The sequence below is a fragment of the Diabrotica undecimpunctata genome, chromosome 5, assembly GCF_040954645.1.
Source record: "Diabrotica undecimpunctata isolate CICGRU chromosome 5, icDiaUnde3, whole genome shotgun sequence".
Lineage (NCBI taxonomy): Eukaryota > Metazoa > Arthropoda > Insecta > Coleoptera > Chrysomelidae > Diabrotica > Diabrotica undecimpunctata.
The window spans coordinates 129,267,581-129,285,212 of NC_092807.1; the positions used below are offsets into that span (position 1 = coordinate 129,267,581).

General features: G+C 33.5%; 1 protein-coding gene across 1 annotated transcript in view; it reads left to right on the forward strand.

The window, feature by feature from the left end:
- The window catches only part of LOC140441791 (zinc finger protein 395-like), a 232,435-nt gene that overhangs the window by 132,393 nt on the left and 82,410 nt on the right, over positions 1-17,632 (forward strand). The window lies entirely within an intron of this gene.

Genomic DNA, 17,632 nt, shown 5'->3' on the forward strand with positions numbered 1-17,632 from the left:
TAGCTCCAAATATTTTGCGGAGTATTTTACTTTTGAATATTCTTTCTAAAAAGTCTTTCATCCTTCTGTGTTATAGTCCATGTTTGTGTCCCTATGTGAGGACTGACATCGGCAGTGTTTTGTATAATTTTAGTTCTTTGGATATTTCTTGAGTGTATTTCTCATTTGCTATAGAATTCTTAGAAACCAACATGTACTTGGTTTTGTCTTCGTTCTTTAATATACTTTTTATAAAGGATTTTTAAACAAAATTTTTCTCTTGAATTGACTCTGTACTATCTACTATTAACTATGTTCCCAAGTACTTGTATTTGTTTACTTTTTCTATGTGAATATTATTGATATACGTAATGTAATGCTTCGTTATCTCGTGGATGTTTTGTGGCAACCATGAATTTTGTCTTTATTAAGTTTATTCTGATGCGACATTTGTGACAATTTTCGTTCAGTCGTTGTGATATAAATGTACCAAGGTCTATAAAGTTAAAGCATACCTCAGATGTTAATAAGTTCTCCATGTATAATCATGCCATCTTTACAATCTTCTAGAGTCTCTTAGAAGATTGCCTCAATGTATTTGTATTTATATAATGAAAGCATTTAAAGCTGAATTGATAAACTCCCAATACGAAGAATCATAAAGTGTTAAATTACTGGAAGGAATAGGGGAGGATTTGTCATGACATATCTATGAAAGAGATTTTCAGAGATTTGTATGACTCAATTAACACGTGAAGAAATATAATTGCGGAAGCTGACCAAGGGGTAAGAGAAAAGTGATAGGAGAAGAACTCTTATTCCAAATTTGCTTTAAATCAAAATGTCATTGTAAAATTTGCTTTAATAAGTTTGTTAATTTTAAGAGTTTACGTAACATAACAAACTTCAAAACAAACAGTTATAATAAAACAACAAGTAAATCTGTGTTGGCAAATCTCTTTTGATAAATATAAACAATAACTTGGCATCCAACAGTACATTTATCTCATGGTCAAACACAATGTTTTGACCATTATAAAAATAGTATCAATTTTTTGTACAAAATGTTTATAAAATATGAGAAATATTTATATATATGCTACAGATACGTCATAAACTATAATATTGTTTATATGTGTTCACATAATACAAAGTAAACAAACAAAAAACACAAATGGTTGAATTTGTTTATGGAACATTTTATGACTATGACAATAAAATAGATTGTCTATCTACAAGTATATAGGCTATCAACAATAATCAATACAAAATTTTTTTGTTTATTTTTTATTGTCCAATTTTTTTCCATTTATACTCTACTGTGTATGTGGTATTTTTTATATCATTTTGAATCCCCTTATACAATTTTTTTTCCAGGTCCACTATTTGCTGTCACTTTTGGCTTCTCCAGCAAAATTTCTTATTACTTTTTATCCACGTCTGGTCCTCTGGTCGTATCTTCTTTTTGGGAGAGATACTACCTGTCTCTAGCACATGGTCGTGGGATTTTGATACAAAGTTCTGTCCTTTCGTTAAACTCCATCATAAAGTCCTTTGCTCTGGACGATAGCAAGAAACTTTCTTACAATAATTTCTCCCGGTTCAATACTTTTTACCGGTGTGTATCCACCTTATGTCCCTAAGCATTTAACATTTACAAAAGACATGTAGGAAAATTTCTTCTTTTTTTGATTTGGCCTACTTGGCCAATTTGTTCAATACTAAAAAATCCTACAAAATGTATTCTATTTAAGATTTTGTCTCAAAATAGTATATTGTAAGAGACATTTATTCCATCAAAATTAGAAATTTTAACAAATTTTCTCAATACCCAAAACATTTAAAATACTTAAAACCTTTCAGGCTGACTACAAAACTTTCAAAATATCGCAAATATCTGACTTTCAAGTTTACACAAAAGTGACTCAGCTTTCCGAAAGATTTTCTTAATCAAAGGTGGTGATGTGTAGAGACTTTTTTTTGTATTTCTAGAGGAGGTCAGGAATCTTCAAAAGACATCTCAGTCCAGGACGCCGCCTGGCTGATCCTGATCCTCTGAGACCCTCCTCTGTCATCCAGTGATCCGGAAGCGGAATGGCCGCTGTAAGGTCGAGCATCACTTCCGAAGTACTACCTTCATTTATCCACAGACTATCAGCAATGAGGCTACCTGCCATTTTCCCCTGTTTCCTCTTTTTTAGTTCCAAAAACTAGCTTTTTTTAGAGCACTCCCGTTCTATGTAGCCCTTAGAAGACCCTCACCTAACTCACTTTTTCGTCTCTTAGTCCGCGTCAACCTTTCCGAACCTAGGTAGGCGCTAAAATACCCGTGTCCTGTGAGAACCTGCGTTAGAAAATAATCCAGTCGACTGTGACCAGAGTCCACCCAATCTCTTATGTTCGGGATCAGCATCTTTGTCCACTGTGCCACATCCTCCGTATTGCTCCATTCTTCTTGCCATAGTAAGGTCTAGGTCTCTTCTCTCGTAAGCATAATTTGCCTCAACACACACGTTTACATTGTTTGTCGCAAAAACCATAAATGAAACGAACATTTCGGAGATTCATACAGCTACTTATTCTTAAAAGCTTCACCGACACTTCTGCCCCTTTTGGATTTCAGAAAGACCCGACACAATAAAAGTGTTTATGTATGTTTCAGTTTGTTTGTATATTAGTGTTATTAATTGTTTACCAGTTTGCCTAACAACTTTTATTACAAGAAACAGAGGTTTTATTACTCGGGGAGTTTGAATAAACAATTTCGAGAAAGGTCGACACATTCAGAAAATATTGGTGTTAATATGCAATTTCTTGTAAAAATAAGAAATTTATGCAAAATATGCCAGATATGCATATATTACTACTGTAAATGTACATAATCTCCAGAATCCAAAAAGCTTCAAATTACTCAATTCAAAATATAATTGCGTGAGGTAAAAATTTGACATAAAAATTTGTTTTTATTTATCTATATTTTCAAAAAGTATCAATTATTTAAAATGGTAAAATGTATTGACTGATTCGTTTCAATAGTACAATCATGATAGATAAAATCAATGCGGTATTGGCAATATCGGTTGTCGTGTCTAACCTTTATCGTACTCAGTAATAATAAATGGAGATTTAATATTATCTGCTAGGAAAGGGGCGGTCCTGTATAAGTTTAAGGTCGTTTTTAAAAGTAGCTGATGTCAGAACTTTAATCTAAAAAATTGGCGAATTAGTATTGAACTGTTGTTTCGCTTATCGTTGATTAATCAAATAGAAGAAACTTGAATATTGCGCCCTGAACACATTTTGAATGAATGCAAGTTTTAAAAACTAATACATTATTGATTTATTTGCATTATCTATGTTTGAAAACTTGTTTAAAAAAATCTTTGGTATCCGGATTTCATAAAGATAGATTTTAATAAAACGATTGTGGGTGTGGTAAAATATTTCTACTTTACTTTTACAATATTTTGTTCAAAAAATATTAAATAATAAATAGCTAATATCATTAGATTTACATTGATTACTAGACGAAATAAAAGACTTTGAAAATTATGACAATCTTGACGTTTTTTATGTTTTTTGCTGCGTAGATTCGATTTTTCGAGGGTACAGGCTAAAACCCGTCACATAATTTATTATTAACAATTTAATTGTTTAAATCATTGTATCTCCCAAACTATTAGAGATAGTTTTCACCAAAATGAAAATTATTCCTCGTGAAAAAATTAATCAAATAGCGTTTGGTAAACTTTTATTCAATTATTAGAACCAGAATTTCGTGAAAAACAATTACGAAATAGGCATTCGTTGGAGCTTTTCCAAGTATAACTCAGCATTCATAAGTGCGATTAACTTTCCAATCCTTCTCATTTTAAAGGGAATTATTTCAGCCTCATAATTAACTTTGCAAAATTACTTTTATCTTTATTGATAAAAAAAAACAGGGGATAAAAAAGTTATAACAATTAAATATTAATAGTTTCACTAAAAAGTTGTGAGTTAATTTGTTTATAAGAGATTTAAACCAAATTAAGCTATAAACTTTAAAAATCTGGTTAATGGAAGTTACAAAATAACTCAAAAATATTTTAAGCTTTGGTAAATTCCACAAGGAAAATGAAATTCCTATAGTTGGCTGTATACCATGAATCACAAAAGTTTTATTTAAAAATCCTTTATAAGGTATATGATTAAAAAGACCCTGTTGGGCTACATCACAGAACGTTTTTGGACTAAAAATCCATCATCAATGTAATAATACACTGATACGTTAAGGGAGGTCTAACTAAAGGTCATTTTTATAAAGGTTTACTTTCAAGGCCGTTATAAAAGTCACCCTGTTAATATTTAATTTCAAAAATTAGTATTACTGTTAATAAGTATCTGGAACGACTACACTTAAAATCGTATTAAAAATTTTTAAGCCTTTGAAGCAAAATAAATGACATTCTGAAAGGGCGTACATAGTATTTTTATTAACAGCACTACAGGCCTTGTGGGCACCTGGCTTCTAAAAACTTTTTTATTTCCCTCCATTTTTTTCGGCCCCTTTCTCTCTCCAAATTCTCACGCCTATTTCTGACAATTCTTGCTTTACTTCTTCCAACCATTTCTTCATTGGACGTCCTCTTCTGTTTTTCCCATTTTTCCCTCTTTCATTATTGTTTTAACATTTCGATTCTCTGGCATTCGTATAATGTGACCAAGCCATCTAGCTCTTTGGGCTCGTATTTTGGCCGTAATTGCTGGTTTTCCATACATCCTCATTATTTCTTTATTTGTTCGTCTTCTCCAAATATTCTCTGCCGTCTTTATTCCTTCGAAGATTTTTCTGAGCACTTTTCCTTCCCAGATCTTTACTTTTTTTCTTCCTGCTGGTTCATAATCCACATTTCACTGGCATACATCACTGTGAGTCTGATTACTGTCTCGTAGACTCACAATTTAGCTGTTCTTGACAAATTTTTTGCTTTCAGTAATGAATGTAGTGACCCTATCGCTGTGCTTCCCTTCATTAATCTTTAGTCTATCTCTTTTTCTTCTCTTCCTGTGTTCGTTATGGTTACTCCTAAGTATTCAAATTCTGTCACATTTTCAAAACTATAGACAGTCTCTGCCTGCTCCTTTCATTTTGATATATTTATTATTATTTATGTCTCCTCTTATTTACATATATTGTGTTTTTATTTGGTTTATTATTAATCTTCTTCTTCAAATTTCTTGAAAACTTTTTCTAAATGTTTTCTTGTTCTCGCTAGTATCACCACATCATCCACAAACGCTATGCACTGTTCGCTGCTATTAAAAATAGTCCTGTTTGTGCTAATATTTGATCTTCTTACGATTTGTTCTAATACTAGGTTGAATAAATTCGTTGATAGCGGATCCCCTTGTTTTAAACCTCTATTCACTGTGAACTGTCTTGAAAACTTCCTTGTATTGTTACCCTATTTATTGTGTTCCTAAGCGCCATTCTCACTAGCCTTATAAACTTTTCTGGAATAATATATAGATAAGACCAATAAGAGCATTATTCCATTGTTTCGGCATTTCTTCCTTTTGTCAAATTTATTAATGTCAAGTGAAATATCCTTTCATTCAATCTTACACTACCTTTCTTAAAAATCTCAGCTGGGATACCACTTTCTCCTACAGTTTTGTTATTTTTTAGGTCTCTTATTATTTCTTCGACTTTATTCAAACTTGATTCCTCGCACATCCCTTCTTCATTTTCTTGCCAATTCTCATTTCCCTCGAGTTTCTCTTGTTGGTCTGTATTTAATAGATCTTTGAAATATTCCGCCCATCTGTTTAATGTTTCTGTTGTTTCTCCTAAAAGCAAATGTTTTCAATTGCTTTTCTAGCTGTTCTCTTTTCTTTTTTCTGCAAATTCTTTTCACTTCTCTTCTTCTTGTCACATAGTTTTCGATCGCATTTTGGGTATTTTCTTTATCTCTTTGTAGTTTTGCCTAGTTTTTTCTTACCAAAGCATTCCTACATTCTTCATTGAACCAGTATTCCCGTCTTTTTATATGCTTTCTTGCTATACACTTTTCCGCTGCTTCTGACATGGCTGTCAGTATGGTCTGCCATTCTTCTTTTATATCCCTCCTGTGTTATTTACTCCTTCTTATGGATGTGTCCCCCATAGTTATTTACTACAGCTTGCAGTCTTAGACGCCACTGTCCAATTGATCGGTTAATAATTTCTTGGTCGAATTGATTCCAACAGTCTTATGTAAATTAGAACAACTCCTAATGGTATTGTAAAAGAAATTTTCTGTAAAAACTTCGTCCTACGGTTAATATCTAAGTTATTTTATAATTCCAAGATCTAAAATCTACATTTAATACTGCTCTTTTAATTAATGGTATTTCTGTTCATTATATCAGTGAACTATCTAACTTATTGTTTCCTGAACGAGAAGCAATCGCTGTGGGAGATCATTCATTTACATGAAGATAACATTAAAATATTTGATTTGCGTGAAACGGGAGATAGTTTTATATTTTCATACTGCAACTATAAATATAATGACTAATGACCTTTATACGTACAAACAAAAATTATTTTTTTTATAAAAGTCCAGTTGGAATCTATACAAAAATAGCTTAACTTGTAGTTGGTCGAACTTTTGGATTTTTTTTTAAATATCTCCGGAAGGTTGTAAAAATTCTGTAGACTGTTACAAAATTGAAAATCAGTTTGAATAATGAGAGCAGCAGAGCGGCTTTAGACTAGGAAGATCTTGCATCGATAACTTGTTTTGTCTGAAACAACTAATGAAAAAATCTCTAGCCTACGGAGCCAACTACATCTCGTCTCCGTAGACCTATGAAAGGCATATGACAATTACCTAATTAACAAAATATGATACTGCTTAAAACAGAATGGAAGTGACTCACAATATAAATGCTGTAAAAAATTTCTATAAAGGCAACATAAGTTACTTCAAGACAGAACAATGATCTCCAGAATACTATAAGTTGACATAGATGCTGTTTATTATAATAAGTATAAATGACAACAGTGTTCGTGTTTTGTGTGCTAGTTTCAAAAAATACTGACTCCCCAAGCACCAGACACCCGCCTAGAAAAAGCAGAGAAAATTAAGATGGGGACGAAGCAACATTACGTATATAGTGATCTCCGATCTTCGCCGCATCCACTATAGCCCTCCAGCTTCTACGATCTTGCGCTTCCATTTCCCATTGTTGTATCCCACTCTTAGATAAATCGGATTCAACATCATCCTTCTTTTTTTCTGGGACGACCTACTGATCTTCTCCCATCTGGTCTCTCAAAAAATACTGTTTTTAGCACTATGTCTTCCTCTGATCTTACCACATAGCCTGCCCGTTTTATGCGGTTAGCTTTTATATGTTTGACAATGTTTTCCATACCATACAGAGTCACCAATTCAGCATAGCCGTACCTTCTCCACTCTCCTGTCAATTCATCTCATTGAGGTCCAAATATCATTATAAGAACCTTCCTTTCAAATACCAGCAGCTTATTTATTTTCCGCTAATGTAGACTTCCATGTGTAACTACTGGGCGAATAGTTGACTTTACAGTCTTAATTTATATTTTCTTTTTAACAGCTTAGATCTAATGAATATAGGGAGTTAAATATTCTATTACCCGCAGCTGTTCTGGCTGAAACCTCTTTTTCTATGTGGTTGTCATCTGTGATTACCGTCTCCAGATATTTACACTCTTTTATTGCTTCGAAATGTTGATCATTACTAGTTCTGTTCTATTTAACTTTTGGTCTTGAAGTTTTGGTTACTAGCAAGTATTTCGTCTTCCCTTCATCTATTCGAAGACCCAGACTACCTGTTTCCTCCTCGAGTTGTGAAAACACCTCTGTCACGTTTTTTTGTAGAACGAGCGACCGCATCTACATCATCAGCAAAGGCCAACAATCCCCCTGTCAGCTCAGACGATAATTATAAACTGGTAGTGCCGTTTTTTATGTAAACCAGTAAGTTTGTGTAAGGAAGCTTTCGCATAGTTTTCTTGGTACCTTTAGACACCCTCTGGGTTGCCACATCTACGGTCAAGATCTGTGCGATAGTGACTTGGATGGACAATAGTACACATAGATTCCAAAGACTTATATTTAAACAATTAACCTTTAGTAGAACCTGTTTTCTATAAAAAAAATAAAGATTTTTTTAATTCTTCATCTTTATTGTAGTATTTGCCTCCTTCTGTAACCTTGATCTGTCTTCGCATTTTTGTGTATCAAACCGTTTTGGAATTCGTTTAAGTCACTATTAGATAAACTTACAAGTATTTCCTGTTTCTATTACCACGTAAATCACATCCTTCTACTCTTTGTTAAGCATTTGTATCTCTTCTTAATTGGACTATCTTTTTACAAACTAGTGGCTTTTGTTGACCATTCTATATTTAAATCAACTATTTTGTATTTAACTTACTAAGATCTACCTTCTTCCTGGAAGAGCATATCTGTACTGTTCTAGTTTCTTGTTGAATAGTCATTCAGTATATTTTAACAATAAATAAACTTATTTTAAGCTTAAATTGCGGCTTATGCCCATTAAAAGTAGTAATAACATTAAGATGCCACAAGAAAATAGCTTCACAACAATATTTTAGCAATATTAACATCATATATGAACAAAAAGAAATATCTTCCTGCAGGTTTACCATTAGTGGAACCTGAAGGAAAAATAAATATGGACTTCCTGCAGTCCTGCTTTTACATGAAAGTTATGCCTGTTACATGAATACTACTGGATGTTATTGCATGGATCTTGCAAAATTTGTATATATTAGTATCATACAAAAGCTAGTCTTGTACAGTTACTTGCGAGAAATGACATATTTTCGCCTCGAGTTCACTGGCGTATCTTCACTGGAGTTGCTTGTTACTGATACTGTAGTTTTTGGTAGAATTTAATAAAATTACAAGCAAACGCACAGCTCGAGATAAAACCGGAATTTGACCATTAAAAAAATTGAAAAATAAAGAATAACTATATGCTAAAAATATGGTAACTTGTTTTTTATAAAACAGTAAAACACTGAAGATGATTCGTAAGAATATTTGAAACTTAGTTCTGTAACTTGTAGGGCCATAAAATGTAACGGATGAACAACTTAAAATGCAAATAAAAATCAATAACACAGGAACAGTGAGGCTAATAGACAACTGTTGCAATATTTATCATTAAAAAACAAAAAACATTGATTAGTTATTTAAAAGCAATATCTGAACATAATAGTTTGAAATTTATATGTTTTTACCTTGCACTTCGAAAGGTTACACAAACAATGTGCTAGACTTTCAATGACATTGGCATTAAATACAAATATAGTTGAGGTTAGATTATAAATTGAAAAGGTAAAAACAATTAAAAAGTTATTACCTACATTTATGACAACATTGCTGTAATAGTTTCTAATAATATCAAACTTAATACATACCTATTAACCAAAATAGTTAAGTAATATATTTGTAGAGTTTTTATTTTTATAACATATAAAATATTTGCCAAAAATGAAAATTAAATATTAAGTTATTGGAAAACTGAAATAATTATACTAATATACAAACAAGAATATTACAGAGATTTAAGTGGATTAACAGTATTCCATATGGTATATTAGACAAAATTGAGACAAATATTAGATGATCCTAAAGATGCAACATAAATATGTTCGTTTTGCTCTATTCACTTATTTGAGAGCCGTTTACGAATAAAGATAGTATCCAAAAAGGGCATGAAATAGTACGTACACATTAGGTCGCGCCAAAAATGGCAAAAAAAATTATTTTTGGGAAACCTTAAGCGGGCTAGTAAAAAAGTTGTATATGGTCATCCTAATACTGTGTACCAAACATAGGCCGAAATAAATTATTTTTGTCCAGGCCACTGGGACATTTTTGCTTTATTTTTGGGGCGGGCTAGTATCTAAAATATTAATATCGATGCTATTATCTCGTTAAAAAAAATTAACCGCCCCAGAACTAAAAATGTAAAATAGGGGTTAAAAAATCAATATTTATTATTTATGTGCTGTGAACTGTGCAGCTCTTTTGTTAAATCAATATTCGGCTCGAAATGTTCTTTACATTGAAATATTAAGTAAATATTTTACATTATTCCGTATATTCATTTAACCCAGAACCCGAAGAGGTAGCTGCACGGCGAGTTCCACCCAGCCACCTTCCTTTGCTCAACATTTTTACTTACTCACTTCTTGAAGCATAGCTTTGACATTTACTTGAAGACCATGATTTGATCTTTTCTTCCATCGAAGTATAGACCTTCAGTTGAAAGGTTTAAATTGTTGTTCTCACGCTGGAGTTGCCGTCTGTTTTCCTTAATTCCTCTTCGAATTTAATTTTTGTCGATGGCCAGCGCTGTATTATGTTTGGAAATTAAGTTTAGATCTTTTACAACGGCATTTGCAATTCTTGCAGCAGCTCTATTAGACACACCTATCAAATCGGCAATTTTAGAAGTCTGAGAAAGCGTAAGTCTTTTTTTCCTGTCGACTGTATTATCTTTCTTTCGCTTGACAATAGAATACGGCCACAAAAATTCTGCGTCAGTTTAGTCATCTCCTGAACTTTCGCTGCTATAACTACAGAACAAAATATAATTACAACAGAACAAAGACCACTTGGACCAGCTATAGACTCTTGTAAGGAAGCAGTTGAATTAATAGATTGCCTTTGATCCGCATACAATATGCTGCCATTTTTTTTCTTAAAATATTTTTAGCTTGCTTGTCAGTATTACCAATCATCATTTTTCTTAAATTTCTCTGATATTGCACATAATCTTATTCGAGATTTGGTATTTTTTTGGTCACGCTTACACAATCGTCTGTTTTCACATTTACAAGAGCAAATATCGAACAACTCACTTTATTTCATTAATTTTAAAAAATTTCTGTGAAAAAAATAGTTTTTCTGCGTTTAAAAGGTTTGATGATGGTGCTACCACTACCACTCTTTGTGGCTAGTTGTTTACTTGCATTACCTTCCAATTGTAAGAGAACACTTTGACAACACCGTATCATATTATCTTCGTACGTTAACAATAGACTTTTTTGTTCCGGGATATTAGATAAAAAACACGCAGATTTTATACATTATAGTGTTATCCGAGGTTATTTACACAATAAAGACTTGAAATACGAATACCTATACAGAGCTATCGAAAAAATCGTAATAACTGTGCACAATAAAAATTTCTTTGGTTGGAATGTTGAATCACTTGTAGACAATAATTCAAACAAAATTAACTGCATAACCTAACTTGCCGTTTAGAATTTTCTGCTTTTTTTAACATAAATTAAGTAAATTAGATCATTTAAAATATACGCGTACTTTAACACATTTTAAATTTTATTTCAAGATTTACGTCTCACACGCGACTATTGAATAAAATATAGGTGATAGATAAAAAGCCACAGATGTAATTTTACACGAATTGTCCAATCCGCAATAAAATTAAAATCATGTCAGTCACGCGCTATCTACCGCGCAAAACCTTTAAAAAATTCAAACGGCACATTTTATTTAGAATTTTATCGTTGCAACAGGCCAAAATATTGTGCACGACCTTACAATGTCGTAGATAGACCTACACGTGTAAAAGACACTATATAAATGCCGCTAGATTGCTTTTGTTGTCAAGGCAGTTTGTGTATTAATAGCAATTTAAAAAGCCGGCAAGCCAACCGTAATGACCAGTTGGTAGTTTAAACGTGTAATTAGACATATTATGTTGCGTTTTATGTCGAATTATTGTTCTTTCTGCGATCAAGCCTGCATAATAGGGACATAAATAATTATAGCGATGCTTGTCTATCGATTGATATACAGGACTATATTTTTTAATCAAGATTTTTTTAATCAAGAAATTTATTTAAACATTAATTTGTTAATCGAAGTATGTGTTTATAGTTTCGTTTTAAAACCCATTGTTTCCCTTCATTTCAAAATTACTCACACACATTTCACAAGTGTAATACTTTTCGCCATCTAAAAATAATAATTTTTTCATTGACAAAGTATACCCGCCTCAGTTGACGACAGCATCTTAGGAGTTGCTCTGAGAGTATTTAGGGCACTTACTTCCTCCTCAACTCCAACGATAGCGTACTCTTTAAAGAGCTTTACTGACGAGCCAGTCTCCTTGTTAATACACTTGCGATCATAAAATCCGGGTCACCTTGAAAATCACCGATATTTCATTTTTAACGAGCTTTATCGTAAATAATAATAACACAAATACAAACTAATGCATGTTTCTGAGAATTGCTGCGGTTTCCTTTGTAACAAAGAATTCCAATAGTGCCGATTTCGCGGTAATGTGCACACTTCCCAAAATGAACGTTACCTGTAACTCCGCTTGTTTTAAATGTCTCGTTTGTACTTCGACTTTCTGTTCAAATGCAACGGACAAACGTTTATTATTGCCACCATTAGTGTTTATTAGTGCCATTATTAGTATTTATTTTTTGACAAAAATGCCTTTGACTGTTGTTGAAACGGCACAAATTGTTGCACTTGTGGAAGACGGTCACACTCAACGGCAAGTCGCAAGAACTGTTGGCGTAAGCCTTTCTACGGTTCAACGAGTGCTTCAACGCTTTCAGAAGGCAAGTTTTCTAATCAGGCGACCTGGCTCTGAACGAAGAAGAACGCTTAAGGCACTAGATGACCGTTTCCTTGTGTTTCAGGCTTTACGAAACCGGACCTCAACTGCGGTTATGCATCAAAATCGTCTAGAGGAAGTACGAAATCGCAATTTTCGTGTTGCAACAGTCAGAAGAAGACTTCGTTCTTCTTGGCTATCTTCTCGGGTAATGGCTAGAGGACCGCCACTTTGCCGGGTGCCTCGAGTTGCACGACTAGCTTTTCCTCGACAATACGCGCATTGGGGAATTAACGATTGTAGCATTCTCAGATGAATCCCGTTTCTGCCTAACTGGATCCGATGGACGTGTAAGAGTTTGGAGGAGAACCGGTGAACGATTTTCACAAGCTTGCATTGCTCCAAGAATGCCATTTGGTGGAGGCTCGGTCATGGCTTGGGGAGGTATATCTTCCGACTTCCACACAGAGTTACCTCTGTTTTATCAACAATTTGATTTGTTTTCTGTTTTTTTTAAATAAAAACAATAAAAAACCATTTTTTTTTCTTTCAAAACAAACATTGATGACAAATAAAAAATACATTAGCCAAAAAAAAGGTTATTACTGCACTAGAGGCAAAAATATTTAAGAAACTTGAAATTTTCAAGATGACCCGGATTTTATGATCGCGAGTGTATTTCAACCTGTTTGTTATGCTCTCACACTTTTTGAGAGATTCAGACACGACATTTCCTGCTCTCACTCCGCTATTGTTCTATAAATGGTTCTGCGTGAAATGTTTTCATTCTGGAAAGCAAAGAAGAAATTGATTCCAGATTGATTGATTGTTTTTTGACTTGGTATATTCCAGTCTTGCCTAAATGTGTAAATGCGTAATCTGAATGAGTAAATCTCTACATGGGTGACACTTCAATCAGCCTAATCCACAAGAATATGTTGATAATGCAGCGTCGAACTGCTAAGATCAGGTTATTTCAAACAAAACTACTTGAAATATATCGTCAAAGATCCTCAGGTCCAAAACGACAAATGCCGATATAGACGTCAAGCTCAAGAAAAAATACAAACCATCTTATAGGGAACTGCCAGGCATTTGCTGCAATTGAATATAAGGACTCAGTAGGAAAGATACTCCTTAAAGAGCTAAACAGCTAAAAACTGAAATTTTTCAAAATCAACTGTCTCTCTTAATATATGCTTAATAATGGTCAACTACAACCTATACTGAGACCGTACTGTGTTAACAAGTCAACCTCTTCTTCTTCTTCTAATGGCGCTACAACCCTTTGTGAGTCTTGGCCTGCTTAACAATGTTCTTCCATTCTGCCCTGTCGGATACTTTCCTTCGCCACTGCCTGATGTTCATGGTTTTAAGATCCCTCTCTACGTCGTCTATCCATCTTTTACGGGGCCTTCCTCTTGTTCTGTTTCCTTGGGGCTTCCATCTCTGGACTACTTTTACAGCTCGATTATCTGACATTCTTTCTAGGTGACCAAGCCAGTTTAGTCTTTGTGACTTTACAAATCTGACAATATCTGCGCTCTGCATTAGTTCATCCAGCTCGTGGTTCATTTTAATTCTCCACGAACTATCGCTGCCTTGGGTTGGTCCAAATATCTTCCTTAGTATTTTGCGCTCAAATATTCTCAGTTGATTTTCATCAGTGGTTGAGGTGGTTGTGGTTAACAAGTCAACCAGTGGTAGTTAATAAACTAACTAGATAAACAACACTTTTTTGATCGGGCTATGCTTAAAAATAATAAAGTCCGTGTAGACAACAGGACAACAGGTTCTAGACAACATAAAATATCCAAGTCTTACTAAAAATCGCTGTAAACGAAAATTTTTAAGTCGTATTAAGTCACCTGAAAAAATTTCCCAAAGAGCTCTACCCTTTTGGTGCACGTCTTTTGGTGATGTTTTATGGTTAGACCCTAGAAATTGATAACTGAGATTTTCTTTCAATGTGAATTCAAGATATTATATTAAAGAGGCATCTAACCAAGAGAGAAACGAAAATCTGAATAATTTCACTAATGACTTAACATCTCTGTGATTCTTATTTCGATCAACTTTCTAACACGTTTTGATATTCCACGAATTAAGTTATGAATGAAATGTTGAGATATATTTTCCCACTCATTTCCTTAAACAGCTTCAATCAGGTCCTGAAGGGTTAGGTTGGAGTAATCACGATTTAGTCTTGCCCTGAAAAAATATTCTCATATACCTTCAAAGATATTTATGTCTAGTTAGTTTATTCATTTTCGCGCGTTATAGTCTTTATGATCGATTTTTCTAAGAATGTTATCTGCGTATATAATTGTCATTGTTTCCTTAATAAAAATAAGTGAATTACAACGACGATAATATATTAAATCACTCCAAGACATAACTGATCTGCTTTGACATGAAACACTTTCTCTGACAAAATCGAGGCGTTCTGCTTTGACGTGACCATTCTAAACCCTTTCTCGTAATCACGGGGGAATGATATTGTACCCCACTACAGTGTTAAAGGTAAGGAGTATCGCTCTAGAAAGTACCTTAAAACTGACGCAAATTGAGCATATTTGCAAATATAAGGTCCTTTTCGGCCTGTTCTCAAATACGGCCTAGTTTGTTGTTATCTTCATATTACACGCAATCACATTTTATTTCTATTTTACAAAAAAAAAAAAAACAATAAACGAAGGGAACTTTATTCGATACGCAGCGATTTCCGTGTGGCAATCAAGGCCACGTAGATAGCTTTGTCCTAAATAAGGCTAAACGGTTGCAACAGTGGACAAAGACTAATTTCATTCTATTTGTATTTGTATCAATTCGGGTTATGCAGCCGTTTACATATATGAGTCAGGTCCGCGTGGTTAACTGGACAAAGGTATTGTTCGGGAAAATGTTTTGAACTTTGTAATTTAATTATGGAACAAAAATGGAAGGCAATTATCAACGTAACTACAATTTTATAGGCATGTTGAAACTATTAATCCGTTTCGAAAAAATTGTTTAAAAATTATACAAAGTGTTGTAATAAATGCACTTTTACCAAGAACTTGAACAATGGCAATTATTTTAATGACTTAGTACTTGAAATATTTTGTATCTAAAACATTACATATTACATTACAGTTTAAATTTCTGAGTAATAATTATTATTAAAAACAGTTTATCTTATACTTAATTGTTCTTCATTGTTTCAATAGGTATTGCACTGATATCTCAATAAGAAAAAATATACCTATCTCTGATTGCAGTTAGATGAATAAATTGCTCGTTTCTATAAATCATTTTTACATATGTGGATAGTTTAATATTTATTAATTTAAACTTTTTTTTCTTCATTCCAGGGTTTAGGTTACCTGGCTCCATCTTTCCATAAGTCGTCAGCTTCTTCTTCTTTACAGATTGTAATTTACTATTTGTTTAGTTAGTCGATTTTCATCCACTCTGTTTATATTTTGTTTCCACGTTTTTCTGTATTGGTTTTTTCATTTATCGAGTAGATATTTTCATCATGTATTACGTCTTTCTCAGATTTCACATCCATAAATATAGTAAGTTTGGCCATTGTCATCAATTTTTGTCTTTAGTTTTTAAGCTTTTAACCTTACATCCAGAAACCCAGATTTATCCCAGAGGTATCGATATATTATAATGAAACCTGTCAATTTTGATAAACAGATGCGTAGCTATGGGATCTTCATTGTCTTCTGCTATAGAAAATCTCTTCATGACATACTTTGACAAGAAAGCTTTCGTGTATGCTCATTTAGAACCAAAACTATTGATTCATTATTGATAGATGCATTTTAAAAATTCCATGGACATTTAAACTCCATCAGTCCAAAAATACAGTAACGCTAAAACTCAAGGATAATAACCAACGCTGTTCTTGATGTCTTAACAACCCAGCGCCAAGATGGACAACTTGATTACACCGTATCACCAGGAAGGAAGGGCCTGGAAAACTACGGCCACTTATCCATTCCCACGGTGCCTTACAGAGGGACTTCGACCTGTCTATTCGAAGTGCCCTCTGCGTATATTCTATCTTTGGTGTATAATCAATCTTTCTCACATGGAAAATAAATGAAACACAGTTTAGGAGGTGGACAAGGTCCAACCACAGAGCCTCAGACTTCAAAGAACCAGAGCAGAACCCTGGAACCTGACTCCCAGGGTACAGGAGACCCTATATGAGAGCTGAGAGATGAAAATGTCCCATATTTATATGTTTCTATATGACATTTTCAGATCACTCGGCCAATACAAAAAATCGAAAATGTTTTGATTTGAAAAAGAAGAGCACTTGTTATAGCATTTGTTGCACAGAGTGTACCAACGAGGTGAGGATTATATTATGCTCCTTGTTCTTTCGAATGCGTTCTCACTTAGTTTTCTAGGCGGGTGGCAAAATCAGCAAGTTTACGCTATATTGGACAAATAGTGCCACATAATACATATTAATACCTATTAGCCGCTCCAAAGATTCTTTTTAGGATGATATACGTATAAGCGGATATACAGAGGCACTATACGTGAAATCAAATCTTAACTGTCTTTCTTTTTATTTCCATATACTCTTTATGAATACTAGAAACCAATTCGCCAAGAATTTTTTGCTTAGTTGAGGAGATATGTATGCAATTTTAGATTCCCCATTTTTTCTAATTACATCTTTATCAACGTCTGTTTTGCCTTACAATTCTTAGAAGGCACAGATCAAAGCAAAAATCTGAGTTAGGTTTCGACAATTAGAAATCTTCAAATTTCGAGTTTCGAGATTTATTATCAGATGTCGGTATTGCGTCCATATTGAAGCCATTTTAGCGTTACTTCTATTACGACAGGATAATATTGTTTTCACGTTCAGAGCATCTGTAAATAGCCGCTCCGAAGATTCCTTTTAGGATGAAATACGTATAAGCGGATATACAGAGGCACTATACGTGAAATCGAATCTTAACTGTCTTTCCTTTTAATACATATTACTTTTCTT